Genomic DNA, 21209 nt, shown 5'->3' on the forward strand with positions numbered 1-21209 from the left:
ACAACCTGGCTTTCAGATTTTTGTTGGCGGTTTCGGTGTTGGCGGGGTCAGAACACAGTGCCTGGCCCTAGGACGCTTTCCTGGGGCAGCACCATGTTACTTTCAATACAGTTTGACTCACAGCCACAGAGACGGCACGGTGAGGATTTTAGGAAGGAGTCGGGCATTGGGAAGCTCCTGGGAGTTTGATGCTTTGGCTTCTGCCTCCTCAGCCTGGCTTCTCCTTTCATTTTTGGCTTGGAGGAGTTTTACTCATGGGTGTCACGAGGCTTGAGGTGAAAAGAATGAGGAGGGAAGGTGGTGGGAATCTGGTAGATGGTTAGCAACTGGCTCCCCAGGAAGAGGAAGGGCCCTGATTTGTGGTGCTTGCCAATTACCATGGTGTAAATACTCCCGCTAAGGCTGAGTTCACCAAATTCAGGGTTGGGAAGAGATGCATGTAATCAGGACTCATGAAGGGGTAGGAGCTGGCTCCAGGTCCCCAGAGCAGGAAGGGGTACCCGGACGAAGCCACAGTGTGAAGAGAGACTGGGCGGCATCAGGCGATTTTTCTTGGTTTGGGCCAAGAGAGGTCCCCCACATCCTGAACACAGTGTGATAACTAGATCCCACAGAGGTGGTTTGCTTAACATGCCACTTGGTCATCTCCTGTGGGCCTGAGTCATGCTTGACCCTGTGACCTTAAACCTGGGACAGGTGCAGAGTCCAGAGTGGGCCACTGATAAAGAGGAGGATGGCGCATGTTGGGGTGCAGGTTGGGGGTGAGAGGTCCAGACAAGATTCACAGGAGAGGGACAGGCAGAGATGACATGGTGCTCTGGGTTGGGACCAGAATGTGTGGTTTAGTTATTCATGCAGTAGACACTCCCACACTCTGTGGGGAGGCTGGGGTGCAAAGGAGAGTTCCCCATCCACGGCGGAGGGCGTGTCTGTGCAAGCAAGTCAGAGGCAGCTGGATGAGGGGGTTCAGGGAGGGTTTGGTGGAAGGAGCAACTACTGGAAGGCAGTAGAGCCCGAGACCCCCTATCTCAGAGTCTCCCGACTTCTCAAGGAGTAGAATCTGCTCAGGAGCTTGCTGGGCTAACCAGAGGGTCAAAGGGTCCACTTCCCAAAGCCAAGAAGAGTGACAAGGGAAGTGGGAACAGCAGGAAGGGGCCACCGTCCCCTGTCCTCCCCCTTCCCCACTCCCTGGAACTCCTGGTGTCCCTTCCCTGGCCCTTCTCAGAGTGAAAATGATTAAAATGTTGAATCCCACTTAAAGTCTGGGTGATTTATTTGTATTTCCACAGAAGGGCAGACTGGAAGGGTGGACACAGAAATCATTCTGTCCCATCCCGCCCCCACCGCCTTCTATCTCTGGGAGCATGGGCCCCGCCACATGCTTCCTTCATTTGGTCACTGTCTTTTCCTCCTGAAAGCCAGCAAAGCAGGGACATGAGCTCAGACGGCCAGCCTCCATGCAAAGTGGCCTTGCTGGGTGCCCCAGACCTTCTGGCTCAGGGGCCCGCTCAAGGATGAAGCCGTCCTCATGGATCTCTGTGGCTTCACTCCCCCACCCTTCCTCCTTCCATCCCTTGTCCCTGAATCACTTTCATTTCCCACCATTTCTCTCCCATCTCTTCCTTTCTCTAACTTCCTCTCTCTGGACTGTCTCTCAGCCCCTGTTTCTTTTTGCTCTATTTTTTTTTGCCTTCTTCCTTCTTTTTTCTTTTGCCTCCAACTTTCTGCGCCTCAGCCTCTAAGTCACCTTTCTCTGCTTCTGTTCCTCTTGATTGTTGAGTCCCAAGGGGGTTGAACGCAGGGCTGATGGGGGCAGATACACTTGCTGTCTCAGTCTGGTACAGCCATGCTGGTCACGTGAGCTCAGCAGATTCATGCTGCCCAGCCTCAGTTTCCCACGTGGGGCATCAGGAAGACCTACCTGGAGAGAATTAAGTAAGATTATTATATATTTTTTAATGAAAAAGAAACATGTATTATAGATAATACAAGAAACATTATACACAGGACAATGACATGTCAGTCCTCTTCAAAGTGGGTACACCTTGGGGCCTCACTCAAGTCCCCGATCTTTGTTGATTGTAGCTGACTCATGTTCCAACTCATGTTCTTCTTCCACATCCCTGTTTCCTTCTCTCTCTCAATTCCTATCTCTAAGATCAATAGACATGCCCTTAGGTGAGGATTAAAACCCCCCAAAAGCAACTAACTGACAAACATGGGTGGAGACCACAGTCAGGGAAAGGCTCCAAGTTCCAAGCGGTCCCTACTGTGTGATCCCATATATGTGACCTTCCAGAAAAGGGGGTGTCATAGAGGCAAGAAGCCTACATGGGTTGCTAGGAGCCGGGGTCAGCAGGCAGGACTCACCTCAAGGGCAATTCACAGGACTAGAAATGTTCTCTGTCTTGATTATGATGCAGTTCCATGGCTGTCTACGAGCACCCACACTGTACACTTCAAATGGGTTCGTTTTACAGTACATGTATTTCGCCTCCATACATCAGCTAGAAAAGAAAAAAAAGACAAATTGACTGAGCATGTACCACTGACCAGGCAACGGTGAAAGTCGATCCTAAAGCTTTGATTCTCAGAACAACCCAGCAGACACATGCTGTTATGCTCAGGAAGCTGTTATTATCATCCCCATGTGCCAGATGAAAGCCCAAGGCAGGGAGGTCAGGGCACCTGCCTGTGTGTCCTGTCAGGATGCCCCGGCTGCGATTCCCCCCTGGCATTTCCCCCTCCCCCCATTTTTGGTCCCATCTTTCACATGTGCAGCTTTCCTTCTCAGTTCCCTCCTTCCATCGGCAAGTGCTCAGGCTGGCCGAAAACTCTGTCTGCTTTTCCCAGTAAAATTAAAAGACACATTTTTTTTTCATTTTCACCAATAACTCTATTGACTGGGATATCTTGAGGGTGTCAGCTATCGCCCATGAGGTGTAACATTCGTGGTTCTCAATAAATGTGTCAATGGCATCACCACCAACTTCAGTGGGTCTACCCGCTGACGGGAGCGCTGTCCGGCGAGGGGTCTCAGGCACAAGACGTCACAGACCACTGTTGACACGTTTGATTGTCCACAGCACCTTCTCCACACAATGCACTGGCCTTCGTGTGTGAGTTTCAGCTGCATTTTTCCCTTCCTCAAAATAAGGAAGTATAATACGCCAAAAATGTTGTTTCTGCCCTGGCTGGCATAGCTCAGTGGATTAAGCATGGGCCTGTGAAGCAAAGGGTTGCTGGTTCTATTCCCAGTCAGGGCACATGCCTGGGTTGCAGGCCAGTTCCCAGCAGGGAACACACGAGAGGCAACCATGCATCGATATTTCTCTCTCTCTCTCTCCTTTCCTTCCCCTCTAAAGATAAATAAAACAAAAATATTTTTAAATGTTGTTTCTTTTCTTCCACCTTCAATGTTAAAATGGCTACACAAAAATTCACCGGTTTAAACAAGTTTTTCTGAAATGCAGGCCGCCATGGACAGCTGCCATGGTACAATATAACAAAATTGCTTCAGAGAAGAGTTAAAGGCAAGGAAGCATCGTTAGACCATCTTCTGCAAAAGACACGCAACGAACTTTGTGGCCCTGCCAACATTTCTCTGCTCTCTTCCCCTCTCTCCATCTCTCCCTCTGCCCTCTTGTCTTCATCCTCCCTCCTGTCCCTCTCAATCTCCCGGCCCCTCCCGCTCTTCCCTCTGTCCCCGAACAGGACTAATTTAGCAAATGCTCCAATCCTCTTACCCAGACGGCCCAGCCTCAGCAGAAGGGCAGGGGAATTAGCAGGGATTAGATTCAGACTCCTGACCCACAGGGGAGGGGACTTCCAGGGGACATCTGAGTTCTCACTAGGGGGTGCCATCCCCACTCCTGTCCCCTCTGTGTGAGATCATGCCGGGGACACACAATGACAATCAAATCTCAGCTGAACTCCAGCAGGCCCTCACTTACCCCGTGCCCAGCTAAGAGGGCTAAGCACTCTGAGCATGTCCCTTGTGATTTTTCCCTCTTTGAGGTAGGGGCCATCTCCCCATCTGCTATTTTATGGATTAGGAGGGGCTCAGTGACTTTCCCAAGACTAAACAGAATCCAACCCCCACTTTCGCAGGTGTCTCAGGTGACAAATAAGGAAACGGAGGCTGGGAGATGAGAATGGGTGACGCTGGGAGGGCACACAGCCTGGAGGGCAACTCCAGTTTGGTGACTTCAGAAACAAAGCTTGCAACCCTGGCCAGGCAGCTCAGTGGGTTGGAACATCATCCCGTGCACCAAAAGGTTTGGGGTTTGATCCTCGGTCAGGGCACAGGCAGGAAGCAAATGACTGATGTTTCTCTCTCTCTCAAATCAATAATTTTTTTAAAAAGCATATGCTCAGATAAAGATTAATGATAATAAAAAGATGAGGCTTTCAGCGCCCTCAAAATAGAGAAGAGATGAGAGAATGAGGGAAACTAGACCAAGTGGAAAACAGAGGGCAAACCATATTCTAAGAAGGAAGAACAAGACCAGGCAGGGAAAGAGCAGACCAAGGGCAGGACAGCAGGCTGTGGGAGGCAGTGTTTCCTCCTTAAGTATGTGACAGAATTCTCCTGTTACAGAAAACAACTCAGCCGCTTTCGGATGTACAGAGTGGAAGTTTATTTTACTCGCGGACCCAGAGGAGTCAGTCTCCAAATTCTGGGCCCTGAGCAGCAGGGGAGCAGTAATTTTTATAGAGCAAGGGAGGGCCTGTCCTTCGGGCCCTTACTTCTGGCGCGAAAGCAGGAGGCAGTTACAGAAGCAGAAGAAGCAGAGCGTTATCTCTGGCATGCAGATGATAAGCAGTGGTCCAGAGAAGCCAAAAGAAAACAACTGGGCTGCAAAAACCAATCACTCTCTAGACACTGTGCTGTGTCTTAAAATAGCTATCAATTTCCTTCAACAAGCCAATGAGGCATCAGGGCCCAGAGCAGTTTGTAGCCAGGCTAATTATGTATTAAATTGATTGACCAGATATACAATTGCTCACCTTTTAAACTCTCTCCAGGAACTTGCACCTCTCAGGAAATTTGTCTGTCTCCTCTAAGGTGTGAAATGTATCGGCGTAGATTTGTTCTTAACGTTCCCATGTCCCCATCATTTCTCCTTCGAATTAATGCCATATTGGATATCAGATATCAGACAATAACAAAGACTAAAGTTAACTATTTTAAGCGTTATCAAGAGGCAAGACAGTTAGGACAGAGGGAAGAAGCAAATGAGAACAGAAACTAGTAAAATGGAAAAATGGGGTCAGTGAGGAGAGGAACATCAACATCAGTCCCACGACAGCTCAAGGGGAGAACCTTGAAGGATATGGGGGGCTTGCAAACCTCCCAAATCCAGTACACAGAGAATCAGTGGAGAGAGGGTTTGAGTTCATAGTCATGGTTGCAAGTGAACCTGGATTGGGAAAGTCAGTGCTAATTAACACATTGTTCCTCGTAGGTTTGTGTTCTCCTGACTATCCAGGTCCTTCCCACGGAATAAAAAAGACTGCAGGTGGAACAATCCAAAGTTTTAGTCAGAGAAGATGGGGTTCAGTTGCTACTCACAGTAGTTGATACCCCAGGATTTGGAGACATGGTGGTTAAAAGTAATTGCAAGCAGCAGGTTACTGACTACATTGACAGTAAATTTGAGGGCTTCCTACATGCAGAATCTTGAGGGAACAGACATCACACAACTGATAACAGGGCGCAGCATTGCTTGTCCTTCATCCCTGCTTTAGGACACAAACCATTGGCCATTGAGTTTATGAAGCGTTTGCATGAAAAAGTGAACATCATTCCACTTATTACTGAAGCAGGTGCTCTCACACCAGGGGAGTGCCAAGAGTTGAAGAAACAGATCATGAAGGAAACCCAGGAACCCAAAATGAAAATATGTGAATTCCCAAGAGACAGACGCTGAAGAAGAAAATAAGCTTGTTAAAAAGATAAAGGACCGTTGACCTCTCACTGTGGTCAGTAGTAATAGCATCATTGACATTAACAGCAAAAGGGTCAAAGAAAGACAATCTCCTTGGGGTGTTGCCGAAGTTGCAGGTGGTGAACACTGTCATTTCACAATTCTAAGAAATAAGAACACATCGGCAGGACTTGAAAGACTCCACCAATAATGCACACTGGGCGAACTACCAGGGCAGAAAACTGGCGCCTGTGACATACAATAGAGTTGATAATAACCGGAATGAAAGGCAGCTTCCTAAGAGCCCAGCAGCACAAATGGAAGAAGAAAGAAGGAAGCACGTAGCTAAGATGAAGAAGATGGAGATGGAGATGGAGATGGAGATGGAGATGGAGATGGAGATGGAGATGGAGCAGGTGTGTGAGATGAAGGTGAGAGAAAAAGTCCAGAGACGCGGAAGGACGCTGAGCCCCAGCAGCACCAGGAGCAAATGAAAAAGAATTTGGGAGGAACTTCCAGCCAAGACGGAGGTGTAGGTGGAAACACTTTGCCTCCTCACACAACCAAGTTTAAAGACAACAAAGTTTTAGTAAAAAAAAAAAAACCCGCAACCAAAACACAAAAAATTAAACTATACAGAAGTCTGACAACATTCAACCAGACTGGTAAGAGGGGCAGAACCAGCAGCGGAGCAGGGTCGGGCAGGAAAGATCCACCAGACTAACTCGGGCGCACAGGCAGCCATTGGTGGATCTCAGGTGAGGGGTAAGCAGTGGGTGGACCCAGTGAGGGAGCAAGGTGGCAGGCTGAACACAGTCACACATTCACACACAGATAAGCCAGGCAAATGAGCCAGCAGTGAGAGAGACCACGCAGGCCCCAGAGGTGGGAAGCAGCAGAAGGGACCGCTATTGCCCCTCTCTGACCCCGCCCCACATACAGCATCACAAACCAGTGACCTGGGTGGCTCCGCTCTGGTGAACACCTAAGGCTCCGCTCCTCATACATAACAGGCAGGAACAGACCAAATTATTATGGCTCAAGAAAAACTCAAAGCCCCAGAGCCCATAACTCTAAGCGACTGAGAAATAGCCAAACTTTCAGATGCACAGTTCAAAACACTGGTGATCAGGATGCTCACAGAACTGGTTGATTTTAGTCACAAATTAGAGGAATAAATGAAGGCTAAACTAACTGAAATGAAGGAAAATGCACAGGAAACCAATTGTGATGGAAAGGAAACTGGGACTCAAATCAAGGGAGTGGACCAGAAGAAAGAAAAAAATGACCAAACAGAAAAGGATAAAGAAACAAGAATTCAAAAAACTGAGGAGAGGCTTAGGAACCTTCAGGACATCTTTAAATGTTCCAACACCCGAATTTATAGGGGTACCAGAAGGGGAAGAGGAAGAGCGGCAAGAGAAAAACTTATCTGACCAAATAATAAAGGAGAACTTCCCCAATCTGGCAAAGGAAATAGACTTCCAGGAAATCCAGGAAGCTCAGAGAGTCCCAAAGAAGTTGGACCCAAGAAGGAACACACCAAGGCACATCATAATTACATTAGTCAAGATTAAAATGAAGGAGAGAATCCTAGAAGCAGCAAGAGATAAGGGGACAACCACCACAAAGGAGTTCCCATCAGACTGTCAGCTGATTTCTCAAAAGAGACCTTACAGGCAAAAAAGGGCTAGAAAGAAGTATTCCAAGTCATGAAATCCAAAGACCTACAGCCAAGATTGCTCTATCCAGCAAAGGTTTCATTTAGAATGGAAGGGCAGATAAAGTGCTCCCCAGATAAGATGAAGTTAAAGGAGTTCATCATCACCAAGCCCTTATTATATGAAATGTTAAAGGGACTTATCTAAAAAACGAAGATAAAAAATATGAACAGTGAAAGGACAGAAAACTCATAGTTATTAACAACCACACCTAAAACAAAAGCAAACTAAGGACAGCTAGATCAGGAGCAGAACCATAGAAATGAAGATCACATGGAGGGTTAACAACAGGGGAGTGGGAGAAGGAGAAGGGGGAAGAAGGTACAGAAAATAAGTAGCATAGATGGTAGGTAGAAAATAGATGGGGGGAGGGCAAGAATAGTATGGGAAATATAAAATCTAAAGAACTTGAGACACGTGGTCATAAACTAAAGGGGGGATGGTGGGGGAGGGGTGTGCAGGGTGGAGGGGAATGAAGGGGGGAAATAGGACAACTGTAATAGCATAATCGATAAGATACATTTGAAAAAAAAAAAAGAATTTGGGAGGACCCCACTAAGACCTAGAGGAGAAATGGTGTGGGTTTGAAGGTGAGAAGGCAAACTGGGAAGCCCAACCACAAAGTTTAGAACAACGGAACTTCTCCGAGAATCTTGGAGAAGAACAAGAACAAAGGGAACCCCTTCTAAACCCCTTCCGTTCACCACCAGTTGCCTGTTCATTGCCAATACACCGGCTTGGCCACCATTGTTTGTTGGACCCATTTGACCAGTTTGCACTGGTCTCATCCTTACTGGTGGACTTAACAGCATGGCAGAATTATTATTATTGTTTTGTTCTTGATGAAGATGAAGATGCCTAGAATTGTCTAGGGTGTTGCGTACTTAGAAACTAACAACTCTAAGACCTTTCCTATGTTGTTTTTTTTAACGAAACAGGCGTCTTCGATTTAATGCAAGAAAACAGTTTACTGTTGTACCATCATGTTCTGGTGCTTTTGACTGTTTACAGGATATTCCAAAAGAAGAGGATGCTGAACAGTTTTCGCCGAGGATACATAGTCCTAATATGATGCAAACTGTGCTTCTCCCTCACAAGTATAACACGAAGCGTTCAACCAGTGCAACACATACAATAATGTAATTTTGTCGAACACAGAGGACACTGTTTTTGACACTTTCCTTGTTTAAAAATGCACGTGGAAAAAAAGAATGTATGTACTTGCTTTTTTATAACAGCCTCTTTTTGTTTGCTTGTTGTTTTGGATTCTTTACATATATATCATTCTCACTTTGGGCCCTCTTAGCCAGAATCTCATTACTGCTTCTTTTTGCTAATAATATTTAATTTAGGTGTTTTCCATATACCGGCCCTGCTAAAATAGAATATAGCATCTAAAGAGAACTTTCTTTTCTTTTTTTTTCACTTTATGGTAAGTAGCAGGGGGAAATTTCTAGGCAAAATTGCGGAGCTAACGACCAACCTATGTCTATCTGCGTGCAGTCTCTTGAGTCTACTAGAAATGGGAATAGTGGCCTCTTAACAAGAAAAGAGGCATCATTCTGCTTTGAGATGTATTCATGGATTGCATCTCTGTATTTTTTTGTATTGCAAAAAATTGCATTGTAAAAAATTCACACCGTAAACAAGGTTGTGATGTAAAAAAAAACGTACACTTTTTTTGTACATTTTTGTACAAATGAAACTAATTTCCTTTGTACAAAGGAAACTAATACAATCAATAGCTCCTGCAAACACTGACAAAGAGAAAAGGAGAGAAACTACAATATGAAGAATGAGGGGGAAGACATGACTGCTGATCCAACATTAAAGACACTAAGAGACTTCCGCCAAGATGGAGGTATAGATGGATGTGCCGTACCTTCTCACACAACCAAGTTTAGGGACAACTAAATAAGAGCATCAGAAAACACAACCAGAACACGGAAAATTGAACTTTTTGGAAGTCCGGTAACAACAAATTCTTCAGCCCGACCGGTAAGGGGCAAAACCGGCGTCTCGTGAGGGGTTGCACAGGACTCCGGTCGGACGGACCCAGGCGCGGAATCCAGACGCGCGAATCCAGACGCACGGGTTCCAAACCCAGGATTGGACCCAGGATTGGACCTAGCAACCCACCGGGTGAGCGACTGCTGAGGAGACAGTGGGGAGGCAGGGCTGCGTGTTGACTGCGGTTGCCTATCTGTGGGCGAGCGGACAGGCGAGGGAGTGGGCGATTGGACCGGGACGGCGGTCCCCGTGGGTTGCGGCAGTAGAGGGCGCCGCCATATCCCCGCTCTGACCACGCCCCCACATACAGCGTCACAACCCAGCGACCTGGGAGTCCAAGGCGCCGCTTCTCCCACTTAAAGGGCCAGAACAGACCAAAAATGTCGCAGAAAGACCTCAGAGCCCCAGAGATAAATCTAAGTGACGAAGAAATAGCAAAACTCTCAGACGCACAGTTTAAAACACTGGTCATCAGGTTCCTAACAGATCTGGTTGATTATAGCCACAAATTAGAGAAACATATGAAGGCTAAACTAAGGGAAATGAATGGAATTCCACAGAAAACCCATAGAGATGAAAAGGAAACTGGGACTCAATTCAATGAAGTGGTCCAGAAGAAAGCAAATAATGGCCAAACAGAAAAGAGTCAAGGAGCAAGAATTCAAAGAAATGAGGAGAGTCTTAGGAACCTCCAGGACATCTTTAAACGCTCCAATATCCGAATTATAGGGGTACCAGAAGGGGGAAAGACACAACCACCAGTGGAAAAATTATTTGAACAAATAATAAAAGAAAATTTCCCCAATCTGGCAAAGGAAATAGACTTCCAAGAAATCCAAGAAGCCCAGAGAGTACCAAAAAAGTTGGACTCAAGAAGAAACACACCAAGGCATATCATAATTACATTAGCCAAAATTAAAATGAAGGAGAGAATCCTAGAAGCAGCAAGAGCTAAGGGGACAATCACCTACAAAGGAGTCCCCATCAGACTGTCAGCAGATTTCTCAAAAGAGACCTTACAGGCAAGAAGGGGCTGGAAAGAAATATTCCAAGTCATGAAATCTAAAGACCTACAACCAAGATTGCTCTACCCAGCAAAACTTTCATTTAGAACGGAAGGACAGATAAGGTGCTTCTCAGATAAGATCAAATTCAAGGAGTTCATCATCACCAAGCCCTTATTATATGAAATGTTAAAGGGACATATCTAAGAAAAAGAAGTTAAAGAAACATGAACAGTGAAAGAACAACAAGCTCACAGTTATTAATAACCACACCTAAAACGAAAGCAAACTAAAAGAACAGCTAGATCAGGAGTGGAAACATAGAAATGAAGATCTCAAGGAGGGTTAGCAACAGGGGAGTGGGAGGAGGAGATGGGGGGAGGAGGTACAGAAAATAAGTAGCATAGACAGTAGATAGAAAATAGATGGGGGGGGGGCAAGAATAGCATGGGAAATATAGAACCTAAAGGACTTGGGACACATGGACATAAACTAAAGGGGGGTAATGGTGGGGATGGGGGGCAGGGTGGAGGGGAATGAAGGGGGGAATAGAACAACTGTAACAGCATAATCAATTTAAAAAAAAAAAAAGACACTAAGAACAGGAGAGCCATGCAGTTTGGGCAGAATGAGGACCTCCTCTTGGCCACACAAGAGGGAGAACTACGCACTTTCGGTCAGAATGGGGACTCCTGCACCCAGGGGAGAGGAGAAAAAAGCCACGCACTTTTGGCAGAGTGCAGACCCCTGCAGCTCTGGTAGAAGAGGCCCACGGGGCTTTGGGACGCTCCCTCTGGCCACATGGCCTGGGAAGCAGGAGAGACTTTGCCTGGAAGAAGGTGAAAGAACTCTTTGCCAGTAGTAAGTCATGAGAAGGTGCCACATGGCTTTGGATTAATCAGAGATCCTGCCTGGACGGTGACACAGCTGATGGTGCCAGCAGCCTGAAACACGGATGTTTGCTTCTTTTCCAGAGTTACAGTCCCCCGAATTAGAGCAGGGGGAGAAGGAAGTGCTGTGGGCGTCTGTAGTTATTCTAAAGGACTTTGATATATTAATGGGGACATTGAGTCACTACTTTAAGTCTGTATAGCTTTGAATAAACCTTTCCTTTCCTTTTCACACACACACACACACACACACACACACAAAGACACTAAGAATGGCCAGAGGACATTATGGACAGTTTTATGCCAAAAATTTTGAAAACTTAAATGATACATTCCTAGCAAAACACAACTGACCAGAAATACAACTACCCAAAGCAAACACATACACAAAATAGGAAGTCTATTAAAGAACAGCAATCTATCATTTTTAATTTTCTCAAAAAAAAAAACACTCCTGGAGCATTTGGCTTCCTCAAAGGATGTCACGTAACAACTAAGAAAGAGATTACAATGGCCTCATGCAAACTTTCGAGGCCTTGTCAGAGAGGAAACCTTTTGCATTTTATTTCAGGAGGCCTGCTCAACCTCACTGTCCAAAAACCTGGCAGAGAACATTAAAATGAAGGGAAGGCACTGGCCCTGAGCCCGGACAGCCGTGTCCTGTGTGAAACCTTGCCCCACAGGGCCCGGCGTGTGTGAGGGAGAACTGACTCGTGCATCCCAGCCTGGATGCATCCACTTCGGGAATAATGTCTCAGGGACGCAAGAAGCGTTTGATAGTCAAAAACCAAGGAAGGTCGTTGGCCACTTCATCATCCTAAAGAGAACATCCTATCATCTGAATATATACAAGAGAAGCAGCTGATAAAACCTCCAAATGCAGTTTTTTCTCTTTTTTTAAAACTTGTGCTCTCACTTCCGCCAAGATGGAGGTTTAAGGTGGATGTGCCTGCCTCCTCACACAACCAAGTTTAGGGACAACTAAATATTAGCATCAGAAAACACAACCAGAACACGGAAAACTGAACTTTTCGGAAGTCCGCTAACAACAAATTCTTCGGCCCAACCGGTAAGGGGCGAAACCGGCGTCGGGTGAGGAGTTACAAGGGAGTCGACCCGGGCGCGGAATCCAGACGCACGAATCCAGTCGCACGGGTTCCAAACCCAGGATTGGACCTAGTGAGCAACCGAGCGGCCCACCGGGTGAGCGACTACGGAGGAGTCAGTGGGGAGGCGGTGGCAGCGAGTTGACTGAGGTTGCCTGGTTGCACGCGGGTGAGGGAGTGAGCGCTTGGACTGGCGGCGCGGCGGCAGCGGTGGCGCCATTGCCATTTCCCCGCTCTGACCACGCCCCCACATACAGCGTCACAACCCAGCAACCTGGGAATCCAAGGCGCCGCTCCTCCCACTTAAAGGGCCAGAACAGACCAAAAATGTCGCAGGAAGACCTCAAAGCCCCACAGATAAATCTAAGTGACGAAGAAATAGCAAATCTCTCAGACGCACAGTTTAAAACACTGGTCATCAGCTTCCTCACAGATCTGGTGGACTATAGCCACAAATTAGAGAAACATATGAAGGCTAAATTAAGGGAAATGAATGGAATTCCACAGGAAAACCATAGAGATGAAAAAAAAAACTGGGACTCAAATCAAAGGAGTGAACCAGAAGGAAGAAGAAAAAAATCATCAAACAGAATGGAATGAAGAAATAAGAATTCAGAAAAATGAGGAAAAGCTTAGGAACCTCCAGGACATCTATAAACGCTCCAATATCCGAATTATAGGGGTACCAGAAGGGGGAAAGACAAAACCACCAGTGGAAAAACTATTTGAACAAATAATAAAAGAAAATTTCCCCAATCTGGCAAAGGAAATAGACTTCCAAGAAATCCAAGAAGCTCAGAGAGTACCAAAAAAGTTGGACTCAAGAAGAAACACACCAAGGCATATCATAATTACATTAGCCAAAATTAAAATGAAGGAAAGAATCCTGGAAGCAGCAAGAGGTAAGGGGACAATCACCTACAAAGGAGTCCCCATCAGGCTGTCAGCAGATTTCTCAAAAGAGACCTTACAGGCAAGAAGGGGATGGAAAGAAATATTCCAAGTCATGAAATCTAAAGACCTACAACCAAGATTGCTCTACCCAGCAAAACTTTCATTTAGAACGGAAGGACAGATAAGGTGCTTCTCAGATAAGACCAAATTCAAGGAGTTCATCATCACCAAGCCCTTATTATATGAAATGTTAAAGGGACTTATCTAAGAAAAAGAAGTTAAAGAAACATGAACAGTGAAAGGACAACAAACTCACAGTTATTAACAACCACACCTAAAACGAAAGCAAACTAAAAGGACAGCTAGATCAGGAGTGGAAACATAGAAATGAAGATCTCAAGGAGGGTTAGCAACAGGGGAGTGGGAGGAGGAGACGGGGGGAGAAGGTACAGAAAACAAGTAGCATAGACAGTAGATAGAAATTAGATGGGGGGGGCAAGAATAGTATGGGAAATATAGAACCTAAAGGGCTTGAGACACATGGACATAAACTAAAGGGGGGTAATGGTGGGGTTGGGGGGGCAGGGTGGAGGGGAATGAAGGGGGGAATAGAACAACTGTAACAGCATAATTAATTCAAAAAAAATAAATAAATTTATTTAATAAAAAAAAAAACTTGTGCTCTCTTTTTTTCTTTCTTATTTTTCAAGATTTTATTTATTTATTTTTAGAGAGGGGAAGGGAAGGAGAAAGAGAGAGAGAGACATCAACATGTGGTGGTCTCCTACATGTCCCTGTACAGGGCACCCAGCCCACAACCCAGGCATGTGCCCGGACTAGGAATCGAACTAGTGACCCTTTGGTTTGCAGGCCAGCACTCAATCCACTGAGCCACACCAGCCAGGGCTCCTTTTCTTCAAAATCTGTTTTTTTATAAGAGATAACAAACTCTTAGAAATGAAGAAGAGAAGTGAATACCTTGATTCAATGACGGGCATCTGCAGAATTTTCCTGCAGGAAACTCCATGTTTGACCTTGAAGGGCTGCAAGTTTCTTCCATCCCTGGGAGTGAGACGGGGCCACCAGGTCCTCGTCACCTCTGGGCACCGTTCCGATGGCCCCCACTCAGCAGGAGAGAAAGATGCAATCAAGGGAGGAAAGGACATAAAGGGTCTCCTGGTTTAGAAAGAAAGAAAACTATGTAATTTTTTTTCAGCTGTGCCTATCACAGTTTTAATTATATTAAATTTAATACATATAAATGTAATATATATACATAGCAATTCTAAAATCAATAGGTGCTAAAGAGTGTATATTTTTATTTCTAATTTTTTAAGGATTTTATTTATTTATCTTCAGAGGGGAGGGGAAGGAGAGAGGGAGAGAAACATCAATGTACGGTTGCCTCTCATGTGTCCCCTGCTGGGAACTGGCCTGCAACCCAGGCGTGTGCCCTGACTGGGAATCGAACTGGGATCTTTTGGTTTGCAGGCCCGTCCGTGCTCAATCCACTGAGCTACACCAGCCAGGGCTGTTTTTATTTCTAATTTTAAAGGTACATGTCAGGACCCAAATTCCCCATTAGTGGGGTAGAGTTTACTTTAAGTATTTTTCTCAGCATCTTTGTATTTTCAGAGAAGAAAGTAGCCCCCCGCCCCGAACTTCTCTCTCTAAAAGTTTTAACTTACAACTTCCTATTTACTCTTGCAATTAAGGACTTGTTAAGTCAATGTCGTAGCATTGAGGACACTTTGCGATCCTGACCCATTTAAAGTGGTCTGGTTAATAACCTCCTGTAAAACCTGATACAGAACGTTGTCTCTGAAAGTTCATTCAACACACCAAAGACCCAGCGACTCACAAACAACAGCAGCTTTCCCTGAACACTTCTTTGGTAAATTTATAAGTAGCATTTTTGAAAGCGTATTTACCAACAAAAATCGAAAGCATTTAAATGTCTCTTCAGCAGCGCATCTCATGTATCAAGGTACCATTACAAATAATCAACACTGCAAAGATCTCTATGCCTTCAGTATATAAAGTATGATTCAAATTAACACAAATAGAGTAGCATTTATACATATAGGTGTAGGGTTTTTTCTCAGGTTACAGAGATTCACACTTAAAACTTCCTGACAGGATAAATTAGCCCCGTAGTGGCTTTTAGGAAACAGCCAAGAAGGGAGAAAAAGAGAAATACTAAAATAGCATCATATGAGGCCTAATAAAAATCGCTTTTAAAAGGTGTGTTCTGAGTATATGACAATTATTCACATTGGGTTAAGAGCATCAAGATGTGTTTTATGGAGGAAGTGACATTTGAGATGGGCCTTTACATCGAATAAGAGTCCGGAGGAAGAGAAGGCAGACAGAACGTGAAGAGTATTCCGGTCCCAGGGACCAGTGAGAGCAAAGTTGGGAAGAAAGTGTGTTCGCAGAAAACAGCGAGTAAAATCCGTCCTGCCCCATCCCTTGATTCACACATGCGCGTTCGCTTACACAGGCGTGGCAAGTGAGCAAATGATTTCGGAAAGGGGCGGAAGTCACCTGGGTTCTTACACAGTCCTTCCCAGCATGTTAACATCTGCACCTGCATGCAAAGGCAGCTGAATGAATGCAAAGCACACCGTGCAGCTGCGGACGCCAGGCTCAGGAGCACTGGATGCACAACACGGCCTGGGCACAGCGCCCGGTCCCTCAGCAACTTATCCCGGGTTGGGTCACAGCTCCGTCTTAGGAGTGCTCAATGCTCAGTGATACTCCATAATTATGCTTTAAAATGGTTTCTATTGGGTTTTTTGAGTAAATGCGAAATTTATTTATTTGTTATTTATGTATCTTTAGAGGGGAAGGGAAGGAGAGAAATATCAATGTATGGTTGCTTCTGGTGCATCCCCTGCTGGGAACTGGTCACTGCTGGGAACTGGTCGGCAACCCAGACATGTGCCCTGACTGGGAATCCGACCACGATCCTTTGGTTCCCAGGCCTGCTCTCAGTCCACTGAGCTACACCAGCCAGGGCTATTTCTATTGATTTTTATTTAAAAATTCATTTAGATTCTAATGTCCATTTAATATTGTTTTTTATTCATTTCAGGCGTGTAACACAGTGGTGAGACCATCGTGTGCATTACAAAGTGGTCCTCCTGACAGTCTCAGGACCCAGTTGACACCACACCCCGTTCACAACATCATTGACTGTACTTCGTCAGCTGTACTTCATGGCCCTGCTTCTGCTCTGTGGCCACCACTCTGGTGTTTTCAGTCCCTTCACCTTCTTCACCCATCTCCCAACAGCCCTCCCCTCTGGCAACCCTACCTGTGTGTTTTTACCACACCTGTCAGTCAGCAGGGCCAGCCCTTCTTTACATTCTTCGCCATGTAACTGCCTTCACCTGTACCTTTAAGGCAAAGTTCTATGTTCCTAAAATAATTATGTATTATTTTCAACAAACCTTCATGCATGAGGCTAATATTTCAACCAAGACTGTTATTGGGCTTTTCCTTTTTTTTTTTTTTTTTTTTAGTTCTCTGATTACAAAGTTGCATAAATTTCGAGTGACTTGCCCAGTCCTATTTTCCTATAAGCTTTGGTATTTGTAGAAGTAACTTTTACAGGGCTCTCAGTATATGCTTTTGTTACAGAAAACAACTCAGCCGCCTCCGGATGTATGGAGTGGAACTTTATTTTTCGCGCGGGCCCAGAGGAGTCAATCTCCAAATTCTGGGCCCTGAGCAGCGGGGGAGCAGTTAATTTTGTAGAGCAAGGGAGAGCCTGTCCTTCAGACCCTTACTTCTGGCGCAAAAGCAGGAGGCAGTTTACAGAAGCAGAAGAGGCAGAGCGTTATCTCTGGCATGTAGACGATAAATAGTCCAGAGACACCAGAAGAGACTTTTGGCCTCTTTGGGCCAAAACAAGCCACCGGGCTGCAAAAACAAGTCACTCTCTAGTCACTGTGTTGTGTCTTAAAATGGCTATCAATTTCCCCCAATACTTTCTTTTCGGGAAAACATAGATCCCAACTTCATATAAAAACATATCATTCTCATTTTAGGGAAGAAATTATTATATCAGCAAGGTAAAAAAAAAAAGATGAGGCTGTACATCAGAGACTGAGCAATTTTAAAGATGATCCTAGAATATCAGTTTTAGAAATTCACGTCTACCCAGGAGCCAGTAGTAAGCATATAATTGTCGCTATGCTTTATAAAGAGTAACCTTTCAGGGAATTTTTTTTTAAAAAAAGAAGTGTATCTTACTGTTTTTTTAATTTCTGAAAATCACATGAGAGGAAAGTAGAAGAGAATGACCACAACAAGTACAATTTATTTAGCTGGACATGGAAATGAGGGTGAAATATTAATACACGAAACCCCGATATACGTCTACTTCATCTGCTTCTACAGTCAGCAGGTTACAGAGGGAAGGTACCGCTGTTCCCAGGAGCCTAACCAATCCTCACCAACTGCACTGGACTTGAGGCTTCCAAAGAGAAACCAAGACTAGCCAAGAAACTTAGCATGTATTAACTATAAAAAGCATAGTGACTTTCCTTGGTAAATGAAAAGGAAAACTCTAGCATAATGTTAGATTTTTGAAGTAGACTCATTTTTTCCTGCATTTCAATATCACTTATTTAAAGCCGGACTTCCCTGGCTGTGGCCAATGAATTAAGTGAAGTAGGTTGTACTACACCTATAAGAAAACTACAGTTTTTTAAAGGATGTCATGAGTCTTTAGGTAGAAAACCCAGAAGAATCTATAGATAATTATTGAACATTCATGTGAAAATTTATCCACAAGGTTACTGGATATACAAGTCAATAAAACACATTTAGTTTGTCCTGGCTGCTGTGGCTCAGTGGACTGAGTGCCAGCCTGAGAACTAAAAGTTCGCTGGTTCGATTCCCAGTCAGGGCACATGCCTGGGTTGCAATGGCGACTCAGTCACACTGCTATTTCTCTTCCTCTTTCTCCCTCCCTTCCACTCCCTGCAAAAGTAAATAAACAAAAATCTAAAAAACAAATGGGGTGATTGTTTTTATACTCCACCCACAAACAATGAGGCAACACATTGGCATAAATGGATACCATTTACAATAATGCCAAATACTTCGGGTTAGAGGAGGAACTCTACCAAAATCTGGGTGTGATCTCTACATTAACAACTCTATAAAAGAACAGGGAAGGGGGGGAGAGGATTTAAAGTAGATCATGATGAAGGGAAAGGTATTTAACTTCACCTCATGGCTCAAGAGGGAAATACGAAATATAAGCACAGGGATGATCGGCGACACACCTTATCCCTCGTAATCACAGAGTCCAGGACTAGGGCAGGTCAGTTGGCTGGGTGTTGTCCCATAAAGCAGAAGGGCACTGATTAGATTCCTGACCCACCCTCTCTCTCTAAAAGGAAAGACAGAAAATCTTGAAAAAGAAAGAAAAAAGACGAGACGATACTTGTTTTGGATCAGGATGGGAAGTAAAATAACTTTGGAAATCTGTTCAGCGTTACCTACCAAATTGGAGTTGATACATCAGAACACTATCAGATAATTGCTTATCTCTCTTTCTCTCTCTCTCTCTCTGTGTTTCCTGGGAAGAACATCAGAGTGCCCCACGATCTGCCCCTGGTCACCCCTTCCTTGGTCCCCTTGGTCCAGTGGCCTCTTCCCGTCCTGAAACAAGCTGAGCCCTAGGGCCAAGGCCAGGGACAAGGTAGAAGTGGTTCTCAGAGTATGTTCCCTGAGGTACACCAGTGAATCAGCACTACCAGGGAATGCATTAGAAATGTACATCTTGGGGCCCCAACCTTGGGCCTATTACATCTGGGGGTGAAGCCCACCAATTTGGATTTTAAAAGCCCCTGGGGGTTCCTGGTGGGCGCTGGAACCTTGAAATGGCTGGCTCGAGGTGGCGGGAACACTGAGGGTGGCTGGGTTTCCAGGAGCAAGTTATGATCTTTTGATTCGATCCCTTGCAGGCTGGGGACCAGGCTGACTGTGACTTTGGCCTAGGCACTCACCCTGGAGCCAAGAGCGGGTTCTCTCTTGGCCCTCAATTCTATCCTGTGGGCGGGGGAAAAAAACAAGTGGGGCTGGGAGGTGAACCAGCTGACAGAGATGGAGGCCTCTGAGGAATTCAAAGCTCGACAGACCCCGCACTTGGCCTTTGAATCCAAGGCAGTTTGCTCAACCCAAGAAAGACAAAAGCGGTCCTCACAGCTGCCGCCCCCTGCCAGCTGCCCTGGCACCTGGGGGCTCCCCACCTGGGTGCCCTCCTGCTGAGTAGAAACGCTTTCACAAAACACACACAGACACGGACACACTTCCATCAGACCTCTTGGTAACCCTCTCTGAGCACAGAAACACAAGCATTGTCCAAACCACAAGACCAGCACGTCACCCTTCCAGACTCCCCCGAGTGACATCTTCTACACAAATCACCTGGTGACCACACTCCATCCTTCTTCGCTTCTGCATAAGACACCCCACCATGGAACGACCCCAGGGCCCTGACAATGCACCACCCAGGGCTGGGACGCTTCTGACTTCTTAACTGGGGTGGGGTAGACGGAACCTGAGGGGCCGCATTTTGACCGTCTGTACTTGTGCATTTCAGTGGCAAGAGGCACCTTCCCACTGGTGCCTCTTGCCACTGAAGGTGGGTGGGCCATCACCCACCTCCAGGGCTCTGGCCGCCATCTCAAAATGAGACTCTGTCCCCATTCCACACGAACGCCCTTGCCCTGATTGGGTGGCATGGTTGCTTGGAGCATCGTCCCCATGCTCAAGAAGATCCCAGGTTCTACTCCTGGTCAGGGCACTTACCAATGTTGAGGGTTCGATCCCCAGTCCAGCCAATTACAGCAATAAATGGGTAGATGCTTCTTTCTCATATCGATGTTTTTTTTCTCTCTCTCTCTCTATCTCTCTTCCACTTTCTCTAAAATCGGTAAAACCACACCCTCAGGTGAGGGCTGAACACAAGAAGCAGGAGACCCCTGAGAGCGGGAGGCTGTGCTAAGCCAGGAGACGGCAGTTCGGGGCGGGGGGCGGCGAGGTGACCCCAACCCTGAGATCGCTCCGCTTTGTTTCTTTCTGCACGTGACCCCAGCGAACTGTCACTCACACCGATTAGAATAAGCTGGCTTCTCGCCATTTTTACATCACCTACCCCTCCCACCCCACGCCCCTCCCCCCAGATACAGCTCCAGGCAGTGTTTTCCCTGAGGTTTCTAGTTCGAATAACGGTCCTGCACACGGTGGGCCCTTAATAAACGGATTAATGACCTATTCATCCCCTGAGGCAGTGGGGAGGAGGGCCAAGAGGGTCTCCCAGAACCCTTGGGTCCCACCCAGGGGTATTTAAGGCCCAGACCTGGAACTCAGCCTCACATGCAGGAGCATCCGAGGTGAAGCCCGAGTCGTCCGAGGGTGAATCTGGGCCGACGTGCAAGAAGAGGGACGAGGCGGAGGAGCGAGACTGTACAGCCAACCGGCGGGTCCTGGGTCCCGGGTCCCGGGGCCAAGGCTGCCCGGCGCCTGGACATGCAGGCCGCGGCCCCTTGTCTAGGAGGGCCTAGTGAGTTTGGGGGTGGAAGGATATTAGGGGGAGCGTGATGAGCAGGGCCCTGGCACAGAGCGGCCTCCT

General features: G+C 46.2%; 1 pseudogene; it reads left to right on the plus strand.

Moving 5' to 3' along the window:
• Positions 1–5281: 5281 nt before the first annotated feature.
• On the plus strand, positions 5282–8340 carry LOC119035969 (septin-7-like; annotated as a pseudogene).
• The last annotated feature ends 12869 nt before the right edge of the window (positions 8341–21209 follow it).

This window comes from Artibeus jamaicensis, unplaced genomic scaffold, assembly GCF_021234435.1.
Source record: "Artibeus jamaicensis isolate MK-2021 breed Jamaican fruit bat unplaced genomic scaffold, CSHL_Jam_final contig_1526, whole genome shotgun sequence".
In the NCBI taxonomy this organism is placed as follows: Eukaryota; Metazoa; Chordata; class Mammalia; order Chiroptera; family Phyllostomidae; genus Artibeus; species Artibeus jamaicensis.